The 26,219-nt window shown below is 47.1% G+C and overlaps 1 protein-coding gene and 33 non-coding genes across 36 annotated transcripts in view; 10 read left to right on the top strand and 24 right to left on the bottom strand.

Annotated features, from left to right (window-relative positions):
• The window catches only part of LOC110001555 (protein FAM124A), a 68,769-nt gene that overhangs the window by 24,242 nt on the left and 18,308 nt on the right, over positions 1–26,219 (top strand). The gene's annotated exons all lie outside the window — the stretch shown is intronic.
• trnav-cac (transfer RNA valine (anticodon CAC)) lies at positions 608–680 on the bottom strand. Its single transcript has one exon. It is a non-coding gene; the product is annotated as a tRNA-Val (tRNA).
• trnav-aac (transfer RNA valine (anticodon AAC)) lies at positions 1,663–1,735 on the bottom strand. The gene has a single exon. It is a non-coding gene; the product is annotated as a tRNA-Val (tRNA).
• trnav-cac (transfer RNA valine (anticodon CAC)) lies at positions 2,345–2,417 on the bottom strand. The gene has a single exon. It is a non-coding gene; the product is annotated as a tRNA-Val (tRNA).
• On the top strand, positions 2,535–2,606 carry trnad-guc (transfer RNA aspartic acid (anticodon GUC)). Its single transcript has one exon. It is a non-coding gene; the product is annotated as a tRNA-Asp (tRNA).
• trnav-cac (transfer RNA valine (anticodon CAC)) lies at positions 3,766–3,838 on the bottom strand. The gene has a single exon. It is a non-coding gene; the product is annotated as a tRNA-Val (tRNA).
• On the top strand, positions 3,956–4,027 carry trnad-guc (transfer RNA aspartic acid (anticodon GUC)). The gene has a single exon. It is a non-coding gene; the product is annotated as a tRNA-Asp (tRNA).
• Positions 4,464–4,536, bottom strand: trnav-aac (transfer RNA valine (anticodon AAC)). Its single transcript has one exon. It is a non-coding gene; the product is annotated as a tRNA-Val (tRNA).
• trnav-cac (transfer RNA valine (anticodon CAC)) lies at positions 5,782–5,854 on the bottom strand. Its single transcript has one exon. It is a non-coding gene; the product is annotated as a tRNA-Val (tRNA).
• trnad-guc (transfer RNA aspartic acid (anticodon GUC)) lies at positions 5,972–6,043 on the top strand. The gene has a single exon. It is a non-coding gene; the product is annotated as a tRNA-Asp (tRNA).
• trnav-aac (transfer RNA valine (anticodon AAC)) lies at positions 6,837–6,909 on the bottom strand. Its single transcript has one exon. It is a non-coding gene; the product is annotated as a tRNA-Val (tRNA).
• trnav-aac (transfer RNA valine (anticodon AAC)) lies at positions 7,763–7,835 on the bottom strand. Its single transcript has one exon. It is a non-coding gene; the product is annotated as a tRNA-Val (tRNA).
• Positions 8,681–8,753, bottom strand: trnav-aac (transfer RNA valine (anticodon AAC)). The gene has a single exon. It is a non-coding gene; the product is annotated as a tRNA-Val (tRNA).
• Positions 9,999–10,071, bottom strand: trnav-cac (transfer RNA valine (anticodon CAC)). The gene has a single exon. It is a non-coding gene; the product is annotated as a tRNA-Val (tRNA).
• Positions 10,189–10,260, top strand: trnad-guc (transfer RNA aspartic acid (anticodon GUC)). Its single transcript has one exon. It is a non-coding gene; the product is annotated as a tRNA-Asp (tRNA).
• Positions 11,046–11,118, bottom strand: trnav-aac (transfer RNA valine (anticodon AAC)). Its single transcript has one exon. It is a non-coding gene; the product is annotated as a tRNA-Val (tRNA).
• Positions 12,364–12,436, bottom strand: trnav-cac (transfer RNA valine (anticodon CAC)). Its single transcript has one exon. It is a non-coding gene; the product is annotated as a tRNA-Val (tRNA).
• Positions 12,554–12,625, top strand: trnad-guc (transfer RNA aspartic acid (anticodon GUC)). Its single transcript has one exon. It is a non-coding gene; the product is annotated as a tRNA-Asp (tRNA).
• Positions 13,419–13,491, bottom strand: trnav-aac (transfer RNA valine (anticodon AAC)). Its single transcript has one exon. It is a non-coding gene; the product is annotated as a tRNA-Val (tRNA).
• Positions 14,337–14,409, bottom strand: trnav-aac (transfer RNA valine (anticodon AAC)). The gene has a single exon. It is a non-coding gene; the product is annotated as a tRNA-Val (tRNA).
• Positions 15,655–15,727, bottom strand: trnav-cac (transfer RNA valine (anticodon CAC)). Its single transcript has one exon. It is a non-coding gene; the product is annotated as a tRNA-Val (tRNA).
• Positions 15,845–15,916, top strand: trnad-guc (transfer RNA aspartic acid (anticodon GUC)). The gene has a single exon. It is a non-coding gene; the product is annotated as a tRNA-Asp (tRNA).
• On the bottom strand, positions 16,710–16,782 carry trnav-aac (transfer RNA valine (anticodon AAC)). Its single transcript has one exon. It is a non-coding gene; the product is annotated as a tRNA-Val (tRNA).
• On the bottom strand, positions 17,596–17,668 carry trnav-aac (transfer RNA valine (anticodon AAC)). Its single transcript has one exon. It is a non-coding gene; the product is annotated as a tRNA-Val (tRNA).
• trnav-cac (transfer RNA valine (anticodon CAC)) lies at positions 18,919–18,991 on the bottom strand. The gene has a single exon. It is a non-coding gene; the product is annotated as a tRNA-Val (tRNA).
• Positions 19,109–19,180, top strand: trnad-guc (transfer RNA aspartic acid (anticodon GUC)). Its single transcript has one exon. It is a non-coding gene; the product is annotated as a tRNA-Asp (tRNA).
• trnav-aac (transfer RNA valine (anticodon AAC)) lies at positions 19,974–20,046 on the bottom strand. Its single transcript has one exon. It is a non-coding gene; the product is annotated as a tRNA-Val (tRNA).
• On the bottom strand, positions 20,892–20,964 carry trnav-aac (transfer RNA valine (anticodon AAC)). The gene has a single exon. It is a non-coding gene; the product is annotated as a tRNA-Val (tRNA).
• Positions 22,210–22,282, bottom strand: trnav-cac (transfer RNA valine (anticodon CAC)). Its single transcript has one exon. It is a non-coding gene; the product is annotated as a tRNA-Val (tRNA).
• trnad-guc (transfer RNA aspartic acid (anticodon GUC)) lies at positions 22,400–22,471 on the top strand. Its single transcript has one exon. It is a non-coding gene; the product is annotated as a tRNA-Asp (tRNA).
• On the bottom strand, positions 23,265–23,337 carry trnav-aac (transfer RNA valine (anticodon AAC)). Its single transcript has one exon. It is a non-coding gene; the product is annotated as a tRNA-Val (tRNA).
• On the bottom strand, positions 24,183–24,255 carry trnav-aac (transfer RNA valine (anticodon AAC)). The gene has a single exon. It is a non-coding gene; the product is annotated as a tRNA-Val (tRNA).
• trnav-cac (transfer RNA valine (anticodon CAC)) lies at positions 25,501–25,573 on the bottom strand. The gene has a single exon. It is a non-coding gene; the product is annotated as a tRNA-Val (tRNA).
• Positions 25,691–25,762, top strand: trnad-guc (transfer RNA aspartic acid (anticodon GUC)). The gene has a single exon. It is a non-coding gene; the product is annotated as a tRNA-Asp (tRNA).

Below are 26,219 nucleotides of genomic sequence, written 5' to 3'. Positions count from 1 at the left end.
GCCCGTTCACAAGCCAAAAGAAGCACCACAGAAGTCCTCGTTAGTATAGTGGACAGTATCTGTATCTTTCTACCAGCAGTCCCATTACTTGCCACCTAAGGAAGGTGCTTCACACTAGCCCTACTCTCTAGCTGAGGTGAGGTGAGGAAAAGTTAACTCTCTGTACCTCGAAGGAGGAAAAATTAAGGAAATGGGCCAAGGAGAGAAATTCATACATGGTAGATAAAAGAAAATTAGAAATTGGCATTGTGACAGTGAATATTTTAGTCCCTCTCAGCTGTACTTATCATCAAACCCCACACCATGGTTGACACAGTGCTCCAAACATTGTGAGGTTGCCTGAGTATTGGACTGGGCACAGTCTGATTGTTATACTCCTAGCAAGCTCAGAGCGACAGACAATATTTCTGGACCTCGACACGAGCTTTGATGGACTTCCTGCATATAAGCCAGGTCCCCTAAAATGCCATTGGTAATTGCTATTGGGCTACAAAAGGTGACCTGAAGGCCTGTGAAAAGGGAGATGCGGTACCTGCGTGAGGACTTAGCATTCAAGCGGACATGTCCACCAAAGGAGATAATCCTCAGCAGAAAGAGAACTACCACTTGTTTCCGCCCGGTCTCGAACCGGGGACCTTTCGCGTGTGAGGCGAACGTGATAACCACTACACTACGGAAACTGACAAAAGGCTTTTCGTGGTCATTCGTCAGGTAGTCGACCCGACCCGAAGTTGGACAGGCTTTCCTCAGGTTCAGACCATCAGCCCGTTCACAACCCAAAATTGGCACCACAGAAGTCCTCATTAGTATAGTGGACAGTATCTCCGCCTGTCACGCAGAAGACCGGGGTTCGATTCCCCGACGGGGAGAAATATTCTTTCTACCAGCAGTCCCATTACTTGCCACCGAAGGAAGGTGCTTCACGCTAGCCCTACTCTCTAGCTGAGGTGAGGTGAGGAAAAGTTAACTCTCTGTACCTCGAAGGAGGAAAAATTAAGGAAATGGGTTAAGGAGAGAAATTCATACATGGTAGATGAAAGAAAATTAGAAATTGGCATTGTGACAGAGATTTTTTTAGTCCCTCTCAGCTGTACTTATCATCAAACCCCACACCATGGTTGACACAGTGCTCCAAACATTGTGAGGTTGCCTAAGTATTGGACTGGGCACAGTCTGATTGTTATACTCCTAGCAAGCTCAGAGCGACAGACAATATTTCTGGACCTCGACATGAGCTTTGAAGGACATCCTGGCTATGACTAGCGATTCTGTGTGCTGGTCATCTATAACAGTGTGACTAGCTACTCGAGACACCAGCATGGAGTTGGGGTGGAACGATTACATTTACCACTTGATTGCTCCCTGCCGCAATAAGCAGATATGTTCTGAGAGATTAACACAAAGCTATGTAGTCGTCAGATGAGAGCATAGGTTCCAGGTTTGCCTCCGGGAGATGCCCAGCGCCTCTTTTGCTCTCAACTTTGATGGACTTCCTGCATATAAGCCAGGTCCCCTAAAATGCCATTGGTAATTGCTATTGGGCTACAAAAGGTGACCTGAAGGCCTGTGAAAAAGGAGATGCGGTCCCTGCGTGAGGACTTAGCATTCAAGCGGACATGTCCGCCAAAGGAGATTATCCTCAGCAGAAAGAGAACCACCACTTGTTTCCGCCCGGTCTCGAACCGGGGACCTTTCGCGTGTTAGGCGAACGTGATAACCACTACACTACGGAAACTGACGAGAGACTTCTTGAGGTCATTTGTCACGCGGAAGACCGGGGTTCGATTCCCCGACGGGGAGAAATATTCTTTCTACCAGCAGTCCCATTACTTGCCACCTAAGGAAGGTGCTTCACGCTAGCCCTACTCTCTAGCTGAGGTGAGGAAAAGTTAACTCTCTGTACCTCGAAGGAGGAAAAATTAAGGAAATGGGCCAAGGAGAGAAATTCATACATGGTAGATAAAAGAAAATTAGAAATTGGCATTGTGACAGTGAATATTTTAGTCCCTCTCAGCTGTACTTATCATCAAACCCCACACCATGGTTGACACAGTGCTCCAAACATTGTGAGGTTGCCTGAGTATTGGACTGGGCACAGTCTGATTGTTATACTCCTAGCAAGCTCAGAGCGACAGACAATATTTCTGGACCTCGACACGAGCTTTGATGGACTTCCTGCATATAAGCCAGGTCCCCTAAAATGCCATTGGTAATTGCTATTGGGCTACAAAAGGTGACCTGAAGGCCTGTGAAAAGGGAGATGCGGTACCTGCGTGAGGACTTAGCATTCAAGCGGACATGTCCACCAAAGGAGATAATCCTCAGCAGAAAGAGAACTACCACTTGTTTCCGCCCGGTCTCGAACCGGGGACCTTTCGCGTGTGAGGCGAACGTGATAACCACTACACTACGGAAACTGACAAAAGGCTTTTCGTGGTCATTCGTCAGGTAGTCGACCCGACCCGAAGTTGGACAGGCTTTCCTCAGGTTCAGACCATCAGCCCGTTCACAACCCAAAATTGGCACCACAGAAGTCCTCGTTAGTATAGTGGACAGTATCTCCGCCTGTCACGCGGAAGACCGGGGTTCGATTCCCCGACGGGGAGAAATATTCTTTCTACCAGCAGTCCCATTACTTGCCACCGAAGGAAGGTGCTTCACGCTAGCCCTACTCTCTAGCTGAGGTGAGGTGAGGAAAAGTTAACTCTCTGTACCTCGAAGGAGGAAAAATTAAGGAAATGGGTTAAGGAGAGAAATTCATACATGGTAGATGAAAGAAAATTAGAAATTGGCATTGTGACAGTGATTTTTTTAGTCAATCAGACTGTGCCCAGTCCAATACTTAGGCAACCTCAACCTCGCAACACGACACGTGATGTTTGGACAGAGTTGAGTCAGAGGTAGTGATTCCTCGCATGCACTCAATCACCGGCGACTGCTGATGCAGCACGGGGAGGACTTAACCCAAAATTTGTGGAACTTTCACCACTTAACACTGTTAGCGAAACTCTGCCTACTGGACCGGCTGTATTTTATATGTCGGACCCTGTAGTTGGACATGCTTTCCTCAACCCTAACCCTAACCTTACCCTACCCTATCCCCATTTTATATATCGGACCCCGAAGTTGGACATGCTTTCCTCAGGTTCAGGCCATCAGCCCGTTCACAAGCCAAAAGAAGCACCACAGAAGTCCTCGTTAGTATAGTGGACAGTATCTGTATCTTTCTACCAGCAGTCCCATTACTTGCCACCTAAGGAAGGTGCTTCACACTAGCCCTACTCTCTAGCTGAGGTGAGGTGAGGAAAAGTTAACTCTCTGTACCTCGAAGGAGGAAAAATTAAGGAAATGGGCCAAGGAGAGAAATTCATACATGGTAGATAAAAGAAAATTAGAAATTGGCATTGTGACAGTGAATATTTTAGTCCCTCTCAGCTGTACTTATCATCAAACCCCACACCATGGTTGACACAGTGCTCCAAACATTGTGAGGTTGCCTGAGTATTGGACTGGGCACAGTCTGATTGTTATACTCCTAGCAAGCTCAGAGCGACAGACAATATTTCTGGACCTCGACACGAGCTTTGATGGACTTCCTGCATATAAGCCAGGTCCCCTAAAATGCCATTGGTAATTGCTATTGGGCTACAAAAGGTGACCTGAAGGCCTGTGAAAAGGGAGATGCGGTACCTGCGTGAGGACTTAGCATTCAAGCGGACATGTCCACCAAAGGAGATAATCCTCAGCAGAAAGAGAACTACCACTTGTTTCCGCCCGGTCTCGAACCGGGGACCTTTCGCGTGTGAGGCGAACGTGATAACCACTACACTACGGAAACTGACAAAAGGCTTTTCGTGGTCATTCGTCAGGTAGTCGACCCGACCCGAAGTTGGACAGGCTTTCCTCAGGTTCAGACCATCAGCCCGTTCACAACCCAAAATTGGCACCACAGAAGTCCTCGTTAGTATAGTGGACAGTATCTCCGCCTGTCACGCGGAAGACCGGGGTTCGATTCCCCGACGGGGAGAAATATTCTTTCTACCAGCAGTCCCATTACTTGCCACCGAAGGAAGGTGCTTCACGCTAGCCCTACTCTCTAGCTGAGGTGAGGTGAGGAAAAGTTAACTCTCTGTACCTCGAAGGAGGAAAAATTAAGGAATTTACCACTTGATTGCTCCCTGCCGCAATAAGCAGATATGTTCTGAGAGATTAACACAAAGCTATGTAGTCGTCAGATGAGAGCATAGGTTCCAGGTTTGCCTCCGGGAGATGCCCAGCGCCTCTTTTGCTCTCAACTTTGATGGACTTCCTGCATATAAGCCAGGTCCCCTAAAATGCCATTGGTAATTGCTATTGGGCTACAAAAGGTGACCTGAAGGCCTGTGAAAAAGGAGATGCGGTCCCTGCGTGAGGACTTAGCATTCAAGCGGGCATGTCCGCCAAAGGAGATTACCCTCAGTACCTGTTTCTGCCCGGTCTCGAACCGGGGACCTTTCGCGTGTTAGGCGAACGTGATAACCACTACACTACAGAAATTGACAAAAGGCTTCTCGTGGTCATTCGTCACGTAGTCGACCTTCTTTCTGAATTTAAACGCTTCAAATGCTAAAGACAACCGGTTATTCAGAGTTGACTTTTCTACCTGCTGATGGTTATGCACCATGAACGACAAAACAACCAAGCAGGAACAAACACCACGTCATTCTGCACAGGTGACAATATGGTTACTTTCAGGATAAAAGAGAATGGAACGGTAAGATGTATGCAATACACTGCAGCTCAAATGGACGATAACTATTGGAAATGGACAGGGTGATTGAAGTTGCTGGTTCCAGTCTTTTGCCTTCATCAACCAATGTGTTCACTTTGCTTTATATCAACACGACACGTGATGTTTGGACAGAGTTGAGTCAGAGGTAGTGATTCCTCGCATGCACTCAATCACCGGCGACTGCTGATGCAGCACGGGGAGGACTTAACCCAAAATTTGTGGAACTTTCACCACTTAACACTGTTAGCGAAACTCTGCCTACTGGACCGGCTGTATTTTATATGTCGGACCCTGTAGTTGGACATGCTTTCCTCAACCCTAACCCTAACCTTACCCTACCCTATCCCCATTTTATATATCGGACCCCGAAGTTGGACATGCTTTCCTCATGTTCAGGCCATCAGCCCGTTCACAAGCCAAAAGAAGCACCACAGAAGTCCTCGTTAGTATAGTGGACAGTATCTGTATCTTTCTACCAGCAGTCCCATTACTTGCCACCTAAGGAAGGTGCTTCACACTAGCCCTACTCTCTAGCTGAGGTGAGGTGAGGAAAAGTTAACTCTCTGTACCTCGAAGGAGGAAAAATTAAGGAAATGGGCCAAGGAGAGAAATTCATACATGGTAGATAAAAGAAAATTAGAAATTGGCATTGTGACAGTGAATATTTTAGTCCCTCTCAGCTGTACTTATCATCAAACCCCACACCATGGTTGACACAGTGCTCCAAACATTGTGAGGTTGCCTGAGTATTGGACTGGGCACAGTCTGATTGTTATACTCCTAGCAAGCTCAGAGCGACAGACAATATTTCTGGACCTCGACACGAGCTTTGATGGACTTCCTGCATATAAGCCAGGTCCCCTAAAATGCCATTGGTAATTGCTATTGGGCTACAAAAGGTGACCTGAAGGCCTGTGAAAAGGGAGATGCGGTACCTGCGTGAGGACTTAGCATTCAAGCGGACATGTCCACCAAAGGAGATAATCCTCAGCAGAAAGAGAACTACCACTTGTTTCCGCCCGGTCTCGAACCGGGGACCTTTCGCGTGTGAGGCGAACGTGATAACCACTACACTACGGAAACTGACAAAAGGCTTTTCGTGGTCATTCGTCAGGTAGTCGACCCGACCCGAAGTTGGACAGGCTTTCCTCAGGTTCAGACCATCAGCCCGTTCACAACCCAAAATTGGCACCACAGAAGTCCTCGTTAGTATAGTGGACAGTATCTCCGCCTGTCACGCGGAAGACCGGGGTTCGATTCCCCGACGGGGAGAAATATTCTTTCTACCAGCAGTCCCATTACTTGCCACCGAAGGAAGGTGCTTCACGCTAGCCCTACTCTCTAGCTGAGGTGAGGTGAGGAAAAGTTAACTCTCTGTACCTCGAAGGAGGAAAAATTAAGGAAATGGGTTAAGGAGAGAAATTCATACATGGTAGATGAAAGAAAATTAGAAATTGGCATTGTGACAGAGATTTTTTTAGTCCCTCTCAGCTGTACTTATCATCAAACCCCACACCATGGTTGACACAGTGCTCCAAACATTGTGAGGTTGCCTAAGTATTGGACTGGGCACAGTCTGATTGTTATACTCCTAGCAAGCTCAGAGCGACAGACAATATTTCTGGACCTCGACATGAGCTTTGAAGGACATCCTGGCTATGACTAGCGATTCTGTGTGCTGGTCATCTATAACAGTGTGACTAGCTACTCGAGACACCAGCATGGAGTTGGGGTGGAACGATTACATTTACCACTTGATTGCTCCCTGCCGCAATAAGCAGATATGTTCTGAGAGATTAACACAAAGCTATGTAGTCGTCAGATGAGAGCATAGGTTCCAGGTTTGCCTCCGGGAGATGCCCAGCGCCTCTTTTGCTCTCAACTTTGATGGACTTCCTGCATATAAGCCAGGTCCCCTAAAATGCCATTGGTAATTGCTATTGGGCTACAAAAGGTGACCTGAAGGCCTGTGAAAAAGGAGATGCGGTCCCTGCGTGAGGACTTAGCATTCAAGCGGACATGTCCGCCAAAGGAGATTATCCTCAGCAGAAAGAGAACCACCACTTGTTTCCGCCCGGTCTCGAACCGGGGACCTTTCGCGTGTTAGGCGAACGTGATAACCACTACACTACGGAAACTGACGAGAGACTTCTTGAGGTCATTTGTCACGCGGAAGACCGGGGTTCGATTCCCCGACGGGGAGAAATATTCTTTCTACCAGCAGTCCCATTACTTGCCACCGAAGGAAGGTGCTTCACGCTAGCCCTACTCTCTAGCTGAGGTGAGGAAAAGTTAACTCTCTGTACCTCGAAGGAAGAAAAATTAAGGAAACGGGCCAAGGAGAGAAATTCATACATGGTAGATAAAAGAAAATTAGAAATTGGCATTGTGACAGTGAATTTTTTAGTCCCTCTCAGCTGTACTTATCATCAAACCCCACACCATGGTTTACACAGTGCTCCAAACATTGTGAGGTTGCCTGAGTATTGGACTGGGCACAGTCTGATTGTTATACTCCTAGCAAGCTCAGAGCGACAGACAATATTTCTGGACCTCGACACGAGCTTTGAAGGACATCCTGGCTATGACTACCGTTTCTGTGTGCTGGTCATCTATAACAGTGTGACTAGCTACTCGAGACACCAGCATGGAGTTGGGGTGGAACGATTACATTTACCACTTGATTGCTCCCTGCCGCAATAAGCAGATATGTTCTGAGAGATTAACACAAAGCTATGTAGTCGTCAGATGAGAGCATAGGTTCCAGGTTTGCCTCCGGGAGATGCCCAGCGCCTCTTTTGCTCTCAACTTTGATGGACTTCCTGCATATAAGCCAGGTCCCCTAAAATGCCATTGGTAATTGCTATTGGGCTACAAAAGGTGACCTGAAGGCCTGTGAAAAAGGAGATGCGGTCCCTGCGTGAGGACTTAGCATTCAAGCGGACATGTCCGCCAAAGGAGATTATCCTCAGCAGAAAGAGAACCACCACTTGTTTCCGCCCGGTCTCGAACCGGGGACCTTTCGCGTGTGAGGCGAACGTGATAACCACTACACTACGGAAACTGACGAGAGACTTCTTGAGGTCATTTGTCACGCGGAAGACCGGGGTTCGATTCCCCGACGGGGAGAAATATTCTTTCTACCAGCAGTCCCATTACTTGCCACCTAAGGAAGGTGCTTCACGCTAGCCCTACTCTCTAGCTGAGGTGAGGAAAAGTTAACTCTCTGTACCTCGAAGGAAGAAAAATTAAGGAAACGGGCCAAGGAGAGAAATTCATACATGGTAGATAAAAGAAAATTAGAAATTGGCATTGTGACAGTGAATTTTTTAGTCCCTCTCAGCTGTACTTATCATCAAACCCCACACCATGGTTTACACAGTGCTCCAAACATTGTGAGGTTGCCTGAGTATTGGACTGGGCACAGTCTGATTGTTATACTCCTAGCAAGCTCAGAGCGACAGACAATATTTCTGGACCTCGACACGAGCTTTGAAGGACATCCTGGCTATGACTACCGTTTCTGTGTGCTGGTCATCTATAACAGTGTGACTAGCTACTCGAGACACCAGCATGGAGTTGGGGTGGAGCAATTACATTTACCACTTGATTGCTCCCTGCCGCAATAAGCAGATATGTTCTGAGAGATTAACATAAGGCTATGTAGTCGTCAGATGAGAGCCAGGTTTGCCTCCGGGAGATGCCCAGCGCCTCTTTTGCTCTCAACTTTGATGGACTTCCTGCATATAAGCCAGGTCCCCTAAAATGCCATTGGTAATTGCTATTGGGCTACAAAAGGTGACCTGAAGGCCTGTGAAAAGGGAGATGCGGTCCCTGCGTGAGGACTTAATATTCAAGCGGACATGTCCGCCAAAGGAGATTACCCTCAGTAGATAGAGAATCACCACCTGTTTCTGCCCGGTCTCGAACCGGGGACCTTTCGCGTGTTAGGCGAACGTGATAACCACTACACTACAGAAACTGACAAAAGGCTTCTCGTGGTCATTCGTCACGTAGTCGACCTTCTTTCTGAATTTAAACGCTTCAAATGCTAAAGACAACCGGTTATTCAGAGTTGACTTTTCTACCTGCTGATGGTTATGCACCATGAACGACAAAACAACCAAGCAGGAACAAACACCACGTCATTCTGCACAGGTGACAATATGGTTACTTTCAGGATAAAAGAGAATGGAACGGTAAGATGTATGCAATACACTGCAGCTCAAATGGACGATAACTATTGGAAATGGACGGGGTGATTGAAGTTGCTGGTTCCAGTCTTTTGCCTTCATCAACCAATGTGTTCACTTTGCTTTATATCAACACGACACGTGATGTTTGGACAGAGTTGAGTCAGAGGTAGTGATTCCTCGCATGCACTCAATCACCGGCGACTGCTGATGCAGCACGGGGAGGACTTAACCCAAAATTTGTGGAACTTTCACCACTTAACACTGTTAGCGAAACTCTGCCTACTGGACCGGCTGTATTTTATATGTCGGACCCTGTAGTTGGACATGCTTTCCTCAACCCTAACCCTAACCTTACCCTACCCTATCCCCATTTTATATATCGGACCCCGAAGTTGGACATGCTTTCCTCAGGTTCAGGCCATCAGCCCGTTCACAAGCCAAAAGAAGCACCACAGAAGTCCTCGTTAGTATAGTGGACAGTATCTGTATCTTTCTACCAGCAGTCCCATTACTTGCCACCTAAGGAAGGTGCTTCACACTAGCCCTACTCTCTAGCTGAGGTGAGGTGAGGAAAAGTTAACTCTCTGTACCTCGAAGGAGGAAAAATTAAGGAAATGGGCCAAGGAGAGAAATTCATACATGGTAGATAAAAGAAAATTAGAAATTGGCATTGTGACAGTGAATATTTTAGTCCCTCTCAGCTGTACTTATCATCAAACCCCACACCATGGTTGACACAGTGCTCCAAACATTGTGAGGTTGCCTGAGTATTGGACTGGGCACAGTCTGATTGTTATACTCCTAGCAAGCTCAGAGCGACAGACAATATTTCTGGACCTCGACACGAGCTTTGATGGACTTCCTGCATATAAGCCAGGTCCCCTAAAATGCCATTGGTAATTGCTATTGGGCTACAAAAGGTGACCTGAAGGCCTGTGAAAAGGGAGATGCGGTACCTGCGTGAGGACTTAGCATTCAAGCGGACATGTCCACCAAAGGAGATAATCCTCAGCAGAAAGAGAACTACCACTTGTTTCCGCCCGGTCTCGAACCGGGGACCTTTCGCGTGTGAGGCGAACGTGATAACCACTACACTACGGAAACTGACAAAAGGCTTTTCGTGGTCATTCGTCAGGTAGTCGACCCGACCCGAAGTTGGACAGGCTTTCCTCAGGTTCAGACCATCAGCCCGTTCACAACCCAAAATTGGCACCACAGAAGTCCTCGTTAGTATAGTGGACAGTATCTCCGTCTGTCACGCGGAAGACCGGGGTTCGATTCCCCGATGGGGAGAAATATTCTTTCTACCAGCAGTCCCATTACTTGCCACCTAAGGAAGGTGCTTCACGCTAGCCCTACTCTCTAGCTGAGGTGAGGTGAGGAAAAGTTAACTCTCTGTACCTCGAAGGAGGAAAAATTAAGGAAATGGGTTAAGGAGAGAAATTCATACATGGTAGATGAAAGAAAATTAGAAATTGGCATTGTGACAGTGATTTTTTTAGTCCCTCTCAGCTGTACTTATCATCAAACCCCACACCATGGTTGACACAGTGCTCCAAACATTGTGAGGTTGCCTAAGTATTGGACTGGGCACAGTCTGATTGTTATACTCCTAGCAAGCTCAGAGCGACAGACAATATTTCTGGACCTCGACACGAGCTTTGAAGGACATCCTGGCTATGACTACCGTTTCTGTGTGCTGGTCATCTATAACAGTGTGACTAGCTACTCGAGACACCAGCATGGAGTTGGGGTGGAGCAATTACATTTACCACTTGATTGCTCCCTGCCGCAATAAGCAGATATGTTCTGAGAGATTAACATAAGGCTATGTAGTCGTCAGATGAGAGCCAGGTTTGCCTCCGGGAGATGCCCAGCGCCTCTTTTGCTCTCAACTTTGATGGACTTCCTGCATATAAGCCAGGTCCCCTAAAATGCCATTGGTAATTGCTATTGGGCTACAAAAGGTGACCTGAAGGCCTGTGAAAAGGGAGATGCGGTCCCTGCGTGAGGACTTAATATTCAAGCGGACATGTCCGCCAAAGGAGATTACCCTCAGTAGATAGAGAATCACCACCTGTTTCTGCCCGGTCTCGAACCGGGGACCTTTCGCGTGTTAGGCGAACGTGATAACCACTACACTACAGAAACTGACAAAAGGCTTCTCGTGGTCATTCGTCACGTAGTCGACCTTCTTTCTGAATTTAAACGCTTCAAATGCTAAAGACAACCGGTTATTCAGAGTTGACTTTTCTACCTGCTGATGGTTATGCACCATGAACGACAAAACAACCAAGCAGGAACAAACACCACGTCATTCTGCACAGGTGACAATATGGTTACTTTCAGGATAAAAGAGAATGGAACGGTAAGATGTATGCAATACACTGCATCTCAAATGGACGATAACTATTGGAAATGGATGGGGTGATTGAAGTTGCTGGTTCCAGTCTTTTGCCTTCATCAACCAATGTGTTCACTTTGCTTTATATCAACACGACACGTGATGTTTGGACAGAGTTGAGTCAGAGGTAGTGATTCCTCGCATGCACTCAATCACCGGCGACTGCTGATGCAGCACGGGGAGGACTTAACCCAAAATTTGTGGAACTTTCACCACTTAACACTGTTAGCGAAACTCTGCCTACTGGACCGGCTGTATTTTATATGTCGGACCCTGTAGTTGGACATGCTTTCCTCAACCCTAACCCTAACCTTACCCTACCCTATCCCCATTTTATATATCGGACCCCGAAGTTGGACATGCTTTCCTCAGGTTCAGGCCATCAGCCCGTTCACAAGCCAAAAGAAGCACCACAGAAGTCCTCGTTAGTATAGTGGACAGTATCTGTATCTTTCTACCAGCAGTCCCATTACTTGCCACCTAAGGAAGGTGCTTCACACTAGCCCTACTCTCTAGCTGAGGTGAGGTGAGGAAAAGTTAACTCTCTGTACCTCGAAGGAGGAAAAATTAAGGAAATGGGCCAAGGAGAGAAATTCATACATGGTAGATAAAAGAAAATTAGAAATTGGCATTGTGACAGTGAATATTTTAGTCCCTCTCAGCTGTACTTATCATCAAACCCCACACCATGGTTGACACAGTGCTCCAAACATTGTGAGGTTGCCTGAGTATTGGACTGGGCACAGTCTGATTGTTATACTCCTAGCAAGCTCAGAGCGACAGACAATATTTCTGGACCTCGACACGAGCTTTGATGGACTTCCTGCATATAAGCCAGGTCCCCTAAAATGCCATTGGTAATTGCTATTGGGCTACAAAAGGTGACCTGAAGGCCTGTGAAAAGGGAGATGCGGTACCTGCGTGAGGACTTAGCATTCAAGCGGACATGTCCACCAAAGGAGATAATCCTCAGCAGAAAGAGAACTACCACTTGTTTCCGCCCGGTCTCGAACCGGGGACCTTTCGCGTGTGAGGCGAACGTGATAACCACTACACTACGGAAACTGACAAAAGGCTTTTCGTGGTCATTCGTCAGGTAGTCGACCCGACCCGAAGTTGGACAGGCTTTCCTCAGGTTCAGACCATCAGCCCGTTCACAACCCAAAATTGGCACCACAGAAGTCCTCGTTAGTATAGTGGACAGTATCTCCGCCTGTCACGCGGAAGACCGGGGTTCGATTCCCCGACGGGGAGAAATATTCTTTCTACCAGCAGTCCCATTACTTGCCACCTAAGGAAGGTGCTTCACGCTAGCCCTACTCTCTAGCTGAGGTGAGGTGAGGAAAAGTTAACTCTCTGTACCTCGAAGGAGGAAAAATTAAGGAAATGGGTTAAGGAGAGAAATTCATACATGGTAGATGAAAGAAAATTAGAAATTGGCATTGTGACAGTGATTTTTTTAGTCCCTCTCAGCTGTACTTATCATCAAACCCCACACCATGGTTGACACAGTGCTCCAAACATTGTGAGGTTGCCTAAGTATTGGACTGGGCACAGTCTGATTGTTATACTCCTAGCAAGCTCAGAGCGACAGACAATATTTCTGGACCTCGACATGAGCTTTGAAGGACATCCTGGCTATGACTAGCGATTCTGTGTGCTGGTCATCTATAACAGTGTGACTAGCTACTCGAGACACCAGCATGGAGTTGGGGTGGAACGATTACATTTACCACTTGATTGCTCCCTGCCGCAATAAGCAGATATGTTCTGAGAGATTAACACAAAGCTATGTAGTCGTCAGATGAGAGCATAGGTTCCAGGTTTGCCTCCGGGAGATGCCCAGCGCCTCTTTTGCTCTCAACTTTGATGGACTTCCTGCATATAAGCCAGGTCCCCTAAAATGCCATTGGTAATTGCTATTGGGCTACAAAAGGTGACCTGAAGGCCTGTGAAAAAGGAGATGCGGTCCCTGCGTGAGGACTTAGCATTCAAGCGGACATGTCCGCCAAAGGAGATTATCCTCAGCAGAAAGAGAACCACCACTTGTTTCCGCCCGGTCTCGAACCGGGGACCTTTCGCGTGTGAGGCGAACGTGATAACCACTACACTACGGAAACTGACGAGAGACTTCTTGAGGTCATTTGTCACGCGGAAGACCGGGGTTCGATTCCCCGACGGGGAGAAATATTCTTTCTACCAGCAGTCCCATTACTTGCCACCTAAGGAAGGTGCTTCACGCTAGCCCTACTCTCTAGCTGAGGTGAGGAAAAGTTAACTCTCTGTACCTCGAAGGAAGAAAAATTAAGGAAACGGGCCAAGGAGAGAAATTCATACATGGTAGATAAAAGAAAATTAGAAATTGGCATTGTGACAGTGAATTTTTTAGTCCCTCTCAGCTGTACTTATCATCAAACCCCACACCATGGTTTACACAGTGCTCCAAACATTGTGAGGTTGCCTGAGTATTGGACTGGGCACAGTCTGATTGTTATACTCCTAGCAAGCTCAGAGCGACAGACAATATTTCTGGACCTCGACACGAGCTTTGAAGGACATCCTGGCTATGACTACCGTTTCTGTGTGCTGGTCATCTATAACAGTGTGACTAGCTACTCGAGACACCAGCATGGAGTTGGGGTGGAGCAATTACATTTACCACTTGATTGCTCCCTGCCGCAATAAGCAGATATGTTCTGAGAGATTAACATAAGGCTATGTAGTCGTCAGATGAGAGCCAGGTTTGCCTCCGGGAGATGCCCAGCGCCTCTTTTGCTCTCAACTTTGATGGACTTCCTGCATATAAGCCAGGTCCCCTAAAATGCCATTGGTAATTGCTATTGGGCTACAAAAGGTGACCTGAAGGCCTGTGAAAAGGGAGATGCGGTCCCTGCGTGAGGACTTAATATTCAAGCGGACATGTCCGCCAAAGGAGATTACCCTCAGTAGATAGAGAATCACCACCTGTTTCTGCCCGGTCTCGAACCGGGGACCTTTCGCGTGTTAGGCGAACGTGATAACCACTACACTACAGAAACTGATAAAAGGCTTCTCGTGGTCATTCGTCACGTAGTCGACCTTCTTTCTGAATTTAAACGCTTCAAATGCTAAAGACAACCGGTTATTCAGAGTTGACTTTTCTACCTGCTGATGGTTATGCACCATGAACGACAAAACAACCAAGCAGGAACAAACACCACGTCATTCTGCACAGGTGACAATATGGTTACTTTCAGGATAAAAGAGAATGGAACGGTAAGATGTATGCAATACACTGCAGCTCAAATGGACGATAACTATTGGAAATGGACGGGGTGATTGAAGTTGCTGGTTCCAGTCTTTTGCCTTCATCAACCAATGTGTTCACTTTGCTTTATATCAACACGACACGTGATGTTTGGACAGAGTTGAGTCAGAGGTAGTGATTCCTCGCATGCACTCAATCACCGGCGACTGCTGATGCAGCACGGGGAGGACTTAACCCAAAATTTGTGGAACTTTCACCACTTAACACTGTTAGCGAAACTCTGCCTACTGGACCGGCTGTATTTTATATGTCGGACCCTGTAGTTGGACATGCTTTCCTCAACCCTAACCCTAACCTTACCCTACCCTATCCCCATTTTATATATCGGACCCCGAAGTTGGACATGCTTTCCTCAGGTTCAGGCCATCAGCCCGTTCACAAGCCAAAAGAAGCACCACAGAAGTCCTCGTTAGTATAGTGGACAGTATCTGTATCTTTCTACCAGCAGTCCCATTACTTGCCACCTAAGGAAGGTGCTTCACACTAGCCCTACTCTCTAGCTGAGGTGAGGTGAGGAAAAGTTAACTCTCTGTACCTCGAAGGAGGAAAAATTAAGGAAATGGGCCAAGGAGAGAAATTCATACATGGTAGATAAAAGAAAATTAGAAATTGGCATTGTGACAGTGAATATTTTAGTCCCTCTCAGCTGTACTTATCATCAAACCCCACACCATGGTTGACACAGTGCTCCAAACATTGTGAGGTTGCCTGAGTATTGGACTGGGCACAGTCTGATTGTTATACTCCTAGCAAGCTCAGAGCGACAGACAATATTTCTGGACCTCGACACGAGCTTTGATGGACTTCCTGCATATAAGCCAGGTCCCCTAAAATGCCATTGGTAATTGCTATTGGGCTACAAAAGGTGACCTGAAGGCCTGTGAAAAGGGAGATGCGGTACCTGCGTGAGGACTTAGCATTCAAGCGGACATGTCCACCAAAGGAGATAATCCTCAGCAGAAAGAGAACTACCACTTGTTTCCGCCCGGTCTCGAACCGGGGACCTTTCGCGTGTGAGGCGAACGTGATAACCACTACACTACGGAAACTGACAAAAGGCTTTTCGTGGTCATTCGTCAGGTAGTCGACCCGACCCGAAGTTGGACAGGCTTTCCTCAGGTTCAGACCATCAGCCCGTTCACAACCCAAAATTGGCACCACAGAAGTCCTCGTTAGTATAGTGGACAGTATCTCCGCCTGTCACGCGGAAGACCGGGGTTCGATTCCCCGACGGGGAGAAATATTCTTTCTACCAGCAGTCCCATTACTTGCCACCTAAGGAAGGTGCTTCACGCTAGCCCTACTCTCTAGCTGAGGTGAGGTGAGGAAAAGTTAACTCTCTGTACCTCGAAGGAGGAAAAATTAAGGAAATGGGTTAAGGAGAGAAATTCATACATGGTAGATGAAAGAAAATTAGAAATTGGCATTGTGACAGTGATTTTTTTAGTCCCTCTCAGCTGTACTTATCATCAAACCCCACACCATGGTTGACACAGTGCTCCAAACATTGTGAGGTTGCCTAAGTATTGGACTGGGCACAGTCTGATTGTTATACTCCTAGCAAGCTCAGAGCGACAGACAATATTTCTGGACCTCGACATGAGCTTTGAAGGACATCCTGGCTATGACTAGCGATTCTGTGTGCTGGTCATCTATAACAGTGTGACTAGCTACTCGAGACACCAGCATGGAGTTGGGGTGGAACGATTACATTTACCACTTGATTGCTCCCTGCCGCAATAAGCAGATATGTTCTGAGAGATTAACACAAAGCTATGTAGTCGTCAGATGAGAGCATAGGTTCCAGGTTTGCCTCCGGGAGATGCCCAGCGCCTCTTTTGCTCTCAACTTTGATGGACTTCCTGCATATAAGCCAGGTCCCCTAAAATGCCATTGGTAATTGCTATTGGGCTACAAAAGGTGACCTGAAGGCCTGTGAAAAAGGAGATGCGGTCCCTGCGTGAGGACTTAGCATTCAAGCGGACATGTCCGCCAAAGGAGATTATCCTCAGCAGAAAGAGAACCACCACTTGTTTCCGCCCGGTCTCGAACCGGGGACCTTTCGCGTGTTAGGCGAACATGATAACCACTACACTACGGAAACTGACGAGAGACTTCTTGAGGTCATTTGTCACGCGGAAGACCGGGGTTCGATTCCCCGACGGGGAGAAATATTCTTTCTACCAGCAGTCCCATTACTTGCCACCTAAGGAAGGTGCTTCACGCTAGCCCTACTCTCTAGCTGAGGTGAGGAAAAGTTAACTCTCTGTACCTCGAAGGAAGAAAAATTAAGGAAACGGGCCAAGGAGAGAAATTCATACAACAACATTCAATTTTTTAGTCCCTCTCAGCTGTACTTATCATCAAACCCCACACCATGGTTTACACAGTGCTCCAAACATTGTGAGGTTGCCTGAGTATTGGACTGGGCACAGTCTGATTGTTATACTCCTAGCAAGCTCAGAGCGACAGACAATATTTCTGGACCTCGACACGAGCTTTGAAGGACATCCTGGCTATGACTACCGTTTCTGTGTGCTGGTCATCTATAACAGTGTGACTAGCTACTCGAGACACCAGCATGGAGTTGGGGTGGAGCAATTACATTTACCACTTGATTGCTCCTTGCCGCAATAAGCAGATATGTTCTGAGAGATTAACATAAGGCTATGTAGTCGTCAGATGAGAGCCAGGTTTGCCTCCGGGAGATGCCCAGCGCCTCTTTTGCTCTCAACTTTGATGGACTTCCTGCATATAAGCCAGGTCCCCTAAAATGCCATTGGTAATTGCTATTGGGCTACAAAAGGTGACCTGAAGGCCTGTGAAAAGGGAGATGCGGTCCCTGCGTGAGGACTTAATATTCAAGCGGACATGTCCGCCAAAGGAGATTACCCTCAGTAGATAGAGAATCACCACCTGTTTCTGCCCGGTCTCGAACCGGGGACCTTTCGCGTGTTAGGCGAACGTGATAACCACTACACTACAGAAACTGACAAAAGGCTTCTCGTGGTCATTCACGTGGTCACGTAGTCGACCTTCTTTCTGAATTTAAACGCTTCAAATGCTAAAGACAACCGGTTATTCAGAGTTGACTTTTCTACCTGCTGATGGTTATGCACCATGAACGACAAAACAACCAAGCAGGAACAAACACCACGTCATTCTGCACAGGTGACAATATGGTTACTTTCAGGATAAAAGAGAATGGAACGGTAAGATGTATGCAATACACTGCAGCTCAAATGGACGATAACTATTGGAAATGGACGGGGTGATTGAAGTTGCTGGTTCCAGTCTTTTGCCTTCATCAACCAATGTGTTCACTTTGCTTTATATCAACACGACACGTGATGTTTGGACAGAGTTGAGTCAGAGGTAGTGATTCCTCGCATGCACTCAATCACCGGCGACTGCTGATGCAGCACGGGGAGGACTTAACCCAAAATTTGTGGAACTTTCACCACTTAACACTGTTAGCGAAACTCTGCCTACTGGACCGGCTGTATTTTATATGTCGGACCCTGTAGTTGGACATGCTTTCCTCAACCCTAACCCTAACCTTACCCTACCCTATCCCCATTTTATATATCGGACCCCGAAGTTGGACATGCTTTCCTCAGGTTCAGGCCATCAGCCCGTTCACAAGCCAAAAGAAGCACCACAGAAGTCCTCGTTAGTATAGTGGACAGTATCTGTATCTTTCTACCAGCAGTCCCATTATTTGCCACCTAAGGAAGGTGCTTCACACTAGCCCTACTCTCTAGCTGAGGTGAGGTGAGGAAAAGTTAACTCTCTGTACCTCGAAGGAGGAAAAATTAAGGAAATGGGCCAAGGAGAGAAATTCATACATGGTAGATAAAAGAAAATTAGAAATTGGCATTGTGACAGTGAATATTTTAGTCCCTCTCAGCTGTACTTATCATCAAACCCCACACCATGGTTGACACAGTGCTCCAAACATTGTGAGGTTGCCTGAGTATTGGACTGGGCACAGTCTGATTGTTATACTCCTAGCAAGCTCAGAGCGACAGACAATATTTCTGGACCTCGACACGAGCTTTGATGGACTTCCTGCATATAAGCCAGGTCCCCTAAAATGCCATTGGTAATTGCTATTGGGCTACAAAAGGTGACCTGAAGGCCTGTGAAAAGGGAGATGCGGTACCTGCGTGAGGACTTAGCATTCAAGCGGACATGTCCACCAAAGGAGATAATCCTCAGCAGAAAGAGAACTACCACTTGTTTCCGCCCGGTCTCGAACCGGGGACCTTTCGCGTGTGAGGCGAACGTGATAACCACTACACTACGGAAACTGACAAAAGGCTTTTCGTGGTCATTCGTCAGGTAGTCGACCCGACCCGAAGTTGGACAGGCTTTCCTCAGGTTCAGACCATCAGCCCGTTCACAACCCAAAATTGGCACCACAGAAGTCCTCGTTAGTATAGTGGACAGTATCTCCGCCTGTCACGCGGAAGACCGGGGTTCGATTCCCCGACGGGGAGAAATATTCTTTCTACCAGCAGTCCCATTACTTGCCACCTAAGGAAGGTGCTTCACGCTAGCCCTACTCTCTAGCTGAGGTGAGGTGAGGAAAAGTTAACTCTCTGTACCTCGAAGGAGGAAAAATTAAGGAAATGGGTTAAGGAGAGAAATTCATACATGGTAGATGAAAGAAAATTAGAAATTGGCATTGTGACAGTGATTTTTTTAGTCCCTCTCAGCTGTACTTATCATCAAACCCCACACCATGGTTGACACAGTGCTCCAAACATTGTGAGGTTGCCTAAGTATTGGACTGGGCACAGTCTGATTGTTATACTCCTAGCAAGCTCAGAGCGACAGACAATATTTCTGGACCTCGACATGAGCTTTGAAGGACATCCTGGCTATGACTAGCGATTCTGTGTGCTGGTCATCTATAACAGTGTGACTAGCTACTCGAGACACCAGCATGGAGTTGGGGTGGAACGATTACATTTACCACTTGATTGCTCCCTGCCGCAATAAGCAGATATGTTCTGAGAGATTAACACAAAGCTATGTAGTCGTCAGATGAGAGCATAGGTTCCAGGTTTGCCTCCGGGAGATGCCCAGCGCCTCTTTTGCTCTCAACTTTGATGGACTTCCTGCATATAAGCCAGGTCCCCTAAAATGCCATTGGTAATTGCTATTGGGCTACAAAAGGTGACCTGAAGGCCTGTGAAAAAGGAGATGCGGTCCCTGCGTGAGGACTTAGCATTCAAGCGGACATGTCCGCCAAAGGAGATTATCCTCAGCAGAAAGAGAACCACCACTTGTTTCCGCCCGGTCTCGAACCGGGGACCTTTCGCGTGTTAGGCGAACGTGATAACCACTACACTACGGAAACTGACGAGAGACTTCTTGAGGTCATTTGTCACGCGGAAGACCGGGGTTCGATTCCCCGACGGGGAGAAATATTCTTTCTACCAGCAGTCCCATTACTTGCCACCTAAGGAAGGTGCTTCACGCTAGCCCTACTCTCTAGCTGAGGTGAGGAAAAGTTAACTCTCTGTACCTCGAAGGAAGAAAAATTAAGGAAACGGGCCAAGGAGAGAAATTCATACATGGTAGATAAAAGAAAATTAGAAATTGGCATTGTGACAGTGAATTTTTTAGTCCCTCTCAGCTGTACTTATCATCAAACCCCACACCATGGTTTACACAGTGCTCCAAACATTGTGAGGTTGCCTGAGTATTGGACTGGGCACAGTCTGATTGTTATACTCCTAGCAAGCTCAGAGCGACAGACAATATTTCTGGACCTCGACACGAGCTTTGAAGGACATCCTGGCTATGACTACCGTTTCTGTGTGCTGGTCATCTATAACAGTGTGACTAGCTACTCGAGACACCAGCATGGAGTTGGGGTGGAGCAATTACATTTACCACTTGATTGCTCCTTGCCGCAATAAGCAGATATGTTCTGAGAGATTAACATAAGGCTATGTAGTCGTCAGATGAGAGCCAGGTTTGCCTCCGGGAGATGCCCAGCGCCTCTTTTGCTCTCAACTTTGATGGACTTCCTGCATATAAGCCAGGTCCCCTAAAATGCCATTGGTAATTGCTATTGGGCTACAAAAGGTGACCTGAAGGCCTGTGAAAAGGGAGATGCGGTCCCTGCGTGAGGACTTAATATTCAAGCGGACATGTCCGCCAAAGGAGATTACCCTCAGTAGATAGAGAATCACCACCTGTTTCTGCCCGGTCTCGAACCGGGGACCTTTCGCGTGTTAGGCGAACGTGATAACCACTACACTACAGAAACTGACAAAAGGCTTCTCGTGGTCATTCGTCACGTAGTCGACCTTCTTTCTGAATTTAAACGCTTCAAATGCTAAAGACAACCGGTTATTCAGAGTTGACTTTTCTACCTGCTGATGGTTATGCACCATGAACGACAAAACAACCAAGCAGGAACAAACACCACGTCATTCTGCACAGGTGACAATATGGTTACTTTCAGGATAAAAGAGAATGGAACGGTAAGATGTATGCAATACACTGCAGCTCAAATGGACGATAACTATTGGAAATGGACGGGGTGATTGAAGTTGCTGGTTCCAGTCTTTTGCCTTCATCAACCAATGTGTTCACTTTGCTTTATATCAACACGACACGTGATGTTTGGACAGAGTTGAGTCAGAGGTAGTGATTCCTCGCATGCACTCAATCACCGGCGACTGCTGATGCAGCACGGGGAGGACTTAACCCAAAATTTGTGGAACTTTCACCACTTAACACTGTTAGCGAAACTCTGCCTACTGGACCGGCTGTATTTTATATGTCGGACCCTGTAGTTGGACATGCTTTCCTCAACCCTAACCCTAACCTTACCCTACCCTATCCCCATTTTATATATCGGACCCCGAAGTTGGACATGCTTTCCTCAGGTTCAGGCCATCAGCCCGTTCACAAGCCAAAAGAAGCACCACAGAAGTCCTCGTTAGTATAGTGGACAGTATCTGTATCTTTCTACCAGCAGTCCCATTATTTGCCACCTAAGGAAGGTGCTTCACACTAGCCCTACTCTCTAGCTGAGGTGAGGTGAGGAAAAGTTAACTCTCTGTACCTCGAAGGAGGAAAAATTAAGGAAATGGGCCAAGGAGAGAAATTCATACATGGTAGATAAAAGAAAATTAGAAATTGGCATTGTGACAGTGAATTTTTTAGTCCCTCTCAGCTGTACTTATCATCAAACCCCACACCATGGTTTACACAGTGCTCCAAACATTGTGAGGTTGCCTGAGTATTGGACTGGGCACAGTCTGATTGTTATACTCCTAGCAAGCTCAGAGCGACAGACAATATTTCTGGACCTCGACACGAGCTTTGATGGACTTCCTGCATATAAGCCAGGTCCCCTAAAATGCCATTGGTAATTGCTATTGGGCTACAAAAGGTGACCTGAAGGCCTGTGAAAAGGGAGATGCGGTACCTGCGTGAGGACTTAGCATTCAAGCGGACATGTCCACCAAAGGAGATAATCCTCAGCAGAAAGAGAACTACCACTTGTTTCCGCCCGGTCTCGAACCGGGGACCTTTCGCGTGTGAGGCGAACGTGATAACCACTACACTACGGAAACTGACAAAAGGCTTTTCGTGGTCATTCGTCAGGTAGTCGACCCGACCCGAAGTTGGACAGGCTTTCCTCAGGTTCAGACCATCAGCCCGTTCACAACCCAAAATTGGCACCACAGAAGTCCTCGTTAGTATAGTGGACAGTATCTCCGCCTGTCACGCGGAAGACCGGGGTTCGATTCCCCGACGGGGAGAAATATTCTTTCTACCAGCAGTCCCATTACTTGCCACCTAAGGAAGGTGCTTCACGCTAGCCCTACTCTCTAGCTGAGGTGAGGTGAGGAAAAGTTAACTCTCTGTACCTCGAAGGAGGAAAAATTAAGGAAATGGGTTAAGGAGAGAAATTCATACATGGTAGATGAAAGAAAATTAGAAATTGGCATTGTGACAGTGATTTTTTTAGTCCCTCTCAGCTGTACTTATCATCAAACCCCACACCATGGTTGACACAGTGCTCCAAACATTGTGAGGTTGCCTAAGTATTGGACTGGGCACAGTCTGATTGTTATACTCCTAGCAAGCTCAGAGCGACAGACAATATTTCTGGACCTCGACATGAGCTTTGAAGGACATCCTGGCTATGACTAGCGATTCTGTGTGCTGGTCATCTATAACAGTGTGACTAGCTACTCGAGACACCAGCATGGAGTTGGGGTGGAACGATTACATTTACCACTTGATTGCTCCCTGCCGCAATAAGCAGATATGTTCTGAGAGATTAACACAAAGCTATGTAGTCGTCAGATGAGAGCATAGGTTCCAGGTTTGCCTCCGGGAGATGCCCAGCGCCTCTTTTGCTCTCAACTTTGATGGACTTCCTGCATATAAGCCAGGTCCCCTAAAATGCCATTGGTAATTGCTATTGGGCTACAAAAGGTGACCTGAAGGCCTGTGAAAAAGGAGATGCGGTCCCTGCGTGAGGACTTAGCATTCAAGCGGACATGTCCGCCAAAGGAGATTATCCTCAGCAGAAAGAGAACCACCAATTGTTTCCGCCCGGTCTCGAACCGGGGACCTTTCGCGTGTTAGGCGAACGTGATAACCACTACACTACGGAAACTGACGAGAGACTTCTTGAGGTCATTTGTCACGCGGAAGACCGGGGTTCGATTCCCCGACGGGGAGAAATATTCTTTCTACCAGCAGTCCCATTACTTGCCACCTAAGGAAGGTGCTTCACGCTAGCCCTACTCTCTAGCTGAGGTGAGGAAAAGTTAACTCTCTGTACCTCGAAGGAAGAAAAATTAAGGAAACGGGCCAAGGAGAGAAATTCATACATGGTAGATAAAAGAAAATTAGAAATTGGCATTGTGACAGTGAATTTTTTAGTCCCTCTCAGCTGTACTTATCATCAAACCCCACACCATGGTTTACACAGTGCTCCAAACATTGTGAGGTTGCCTGAGTATTGGACTGGGCACAGTCTGATTGTTATACTCCTAGCAAGCTCAGAGCGACAGACAATATTTCTGGACCTCGACACGAGCTTTGAAGGACATCCTGGCTATGACTACCGTTTCTGTGTGCTGGTCATCTATAACAGTGTGACTAGCTACTCGAGACACCAGCATGGAGTTGGGGTGGAGCAATTACATTTACCACTTGATTGCTCCCTGCCGCAATAAGCAGATATGTTCTGAGAGATTAACATAAGGCTATGTAGTCGTCAGATGAGAGCCAGGTTTGCCTCCGGGAGATGCCCAGCGCCTCTTTTGCTCTCAACTTTGATGGACTTCCTGCATATAAGCCAGGTCCCCTAAAATGCCATTGGTAATTGCTATTGGGCTACAAAAGGTGACCTGAAGGCCTGTGAAAAGGGAGATGCGGTCCCTGCGTGAGGACTTAATATTCAAGCGGACATGTCCGCCAAAGGAGATTACCCTCAGTAGATAGAGAATCACCACCTGTTTCTGCCCGGTCTCGAACCGGGGACCTTTCGCGTGTTAGGCGAACGTGATAACCACTACACTACAGAAACTGACAAAAGGCTTCTCGTGGTCATTCGTCACGTAGTCGACCTTCTTTCTGAATTTAAACGCTTCAAATGCTAAAGACAACCGGTTATTCAGAGTTGACTTTTCTACCTGCTGATGGTTATGCACCATGAACGACAAAACAACCAAGCAGGAACAAACACCACGTCATTCTGCACAGGTGACAATATGGTTACTTTCAGGATAAAAGAGAATGGAACGGTAAGATGTATGCAATACACTGCAGCTCAAATGGACGATAACTATTGGAAATGGACGGGGTGATTGAAGTTGCTGGTTCCAGTCTTTTGCCTTCATCAACCAATGTGTTCACTTTGCTTTATATCAACACGACACGTGATGTTTGGACAGAGTTGAGTCAGAGGTAGTGATTCCTCGCATGCACTCAATCACCGGCGACTGCTGATGCAGCACGGGGAGGACTTAACCCAAAATTTGTGGAACTTTCACCACTTAACACTGTTAGCGAAACTCTGCCTACTGGACCGGCTGTATTTTATATGTCGGACCCTGTAGTTGGACATGCTTTCCTCAACCCTAACCCTAACCTTACCCTACCCTATCCCCATTTTATATATCGGACCCCGAAGTTGGACATGCTTTCCTCAGGTTCAGGCCATCAGCCCGTTCACAAGCCAAAAGAAGCACCACAGAAGTCCTCGTTAGTATAGTGGACAGTATCTGTATCTTTCTACCAGCAGTCCCATTATTTGCCACCTAAGGAAGGTGCTTCACACTAGCCCTACTCTCTAGCTGAGGTGAGGTGAGGAAAAGTTAACTCTCTGTACCTCGAAGGAGGAAAAATTAAGGAAATGGGCCAAGGAGAGAAATTCATACATGGTAGATAAAAGAAAATTAGAAATTGGCATTGTGACAGTGAATTTTTTAGTCCCTCTCAGCTGTACTTATCATCAAACCCCACACCATGGTTTACACAGTGCTCCAAACATTGTGAGGTTGCCTGAGTATTGGACTGGGCACAGTCTGATTGTTATACTCCTAGCAAGCTCAGAGCGACAGACAATATTTCTGGACCTCGACACGAGCTTTGATGGACTTCCTGCATATAAGCCAGGTCCCCTAAAATGCCATTGGTAATTGCTATTGGGCTACAAAAGGTGACCTGAAGGCCTGTGAAAAGGGAGATGCGGTACCTGCGTGAGGACTTAGCATTCAAGCGGACATGTCCACCAAAGGAGATAATCCTCAGCAGAAAGAGAACTACCACTTGTTTCCGCCCGGTCTCGAACCGGGGACCTTTCGCGTGTGAGGCGAACGTGATAACCACTACACTACGGAAACTGACAAAAGGCTTTTCGTGGTCATTCGTCAGGTAGTCGACCCGACCCGAAGTTGGACAGGCTTTCCTCAGGTTCAGACCATCAGCCCGTTCACAACCCAAAATTGGCACCACAGAAGTCCTCGTTAGTATAGTGGACAGTATCTCCGCCTGTCACGCGGAAGACCGGGGTTCGATTCCCCGACGGGGAGAAATATTCTTTCTACCAGCAGTCCCATTACTTGCCACCTAAGGAAGGTGCTTCACGCTAGCCCTACTCTCTAGCTGAGGTGAGGTGAGGAAAAGTTAACTCTCTGTACCTCGAAGGAGGAAAAATTAAGGAAATGGGTTAAGGAGAGAAATTCATACATGGTAGATGAAAGAAAATTAGAAATTGGCATTGTGACAGTGATTTTTTTAGTCCCTCTCAGCTGTACTTATCATCAAACCCCACACCATGGTTGACACAGTGCTCCAAACATTGTGAGGTTGCCTAAGTATTGGACTGGGCACAGTCTGATTGTTATACTCCTAGCAAGCTCAGAGCGACAGACAATATTTCTGGACCTCGACATGAGCTTTGAAGGACATCCTGGCTATGACTAGCGATTCTGTGTGCTGGTCATCTATAACAGTGTGACTAGCTACTCGAGACACCAGCATGGAGTT

Source organism: Labrus bergylta, chromosome 13, assembly GCF_963930695.1.
Source record: "Labrus bergylta chromosome 13, fLabBer1.1, whole genome shotgun sequence".
Lineage (NCBI taxonomy): Eukaryota > Metazoa > Chordata > Actinopteri > Labriformes > Labridae > Labrus > Labrus bergylta.
Note: the sequence above shows the minus strand (reverse complement) of the source record. Positions and strands in the feature narration are given on the sequence as shown.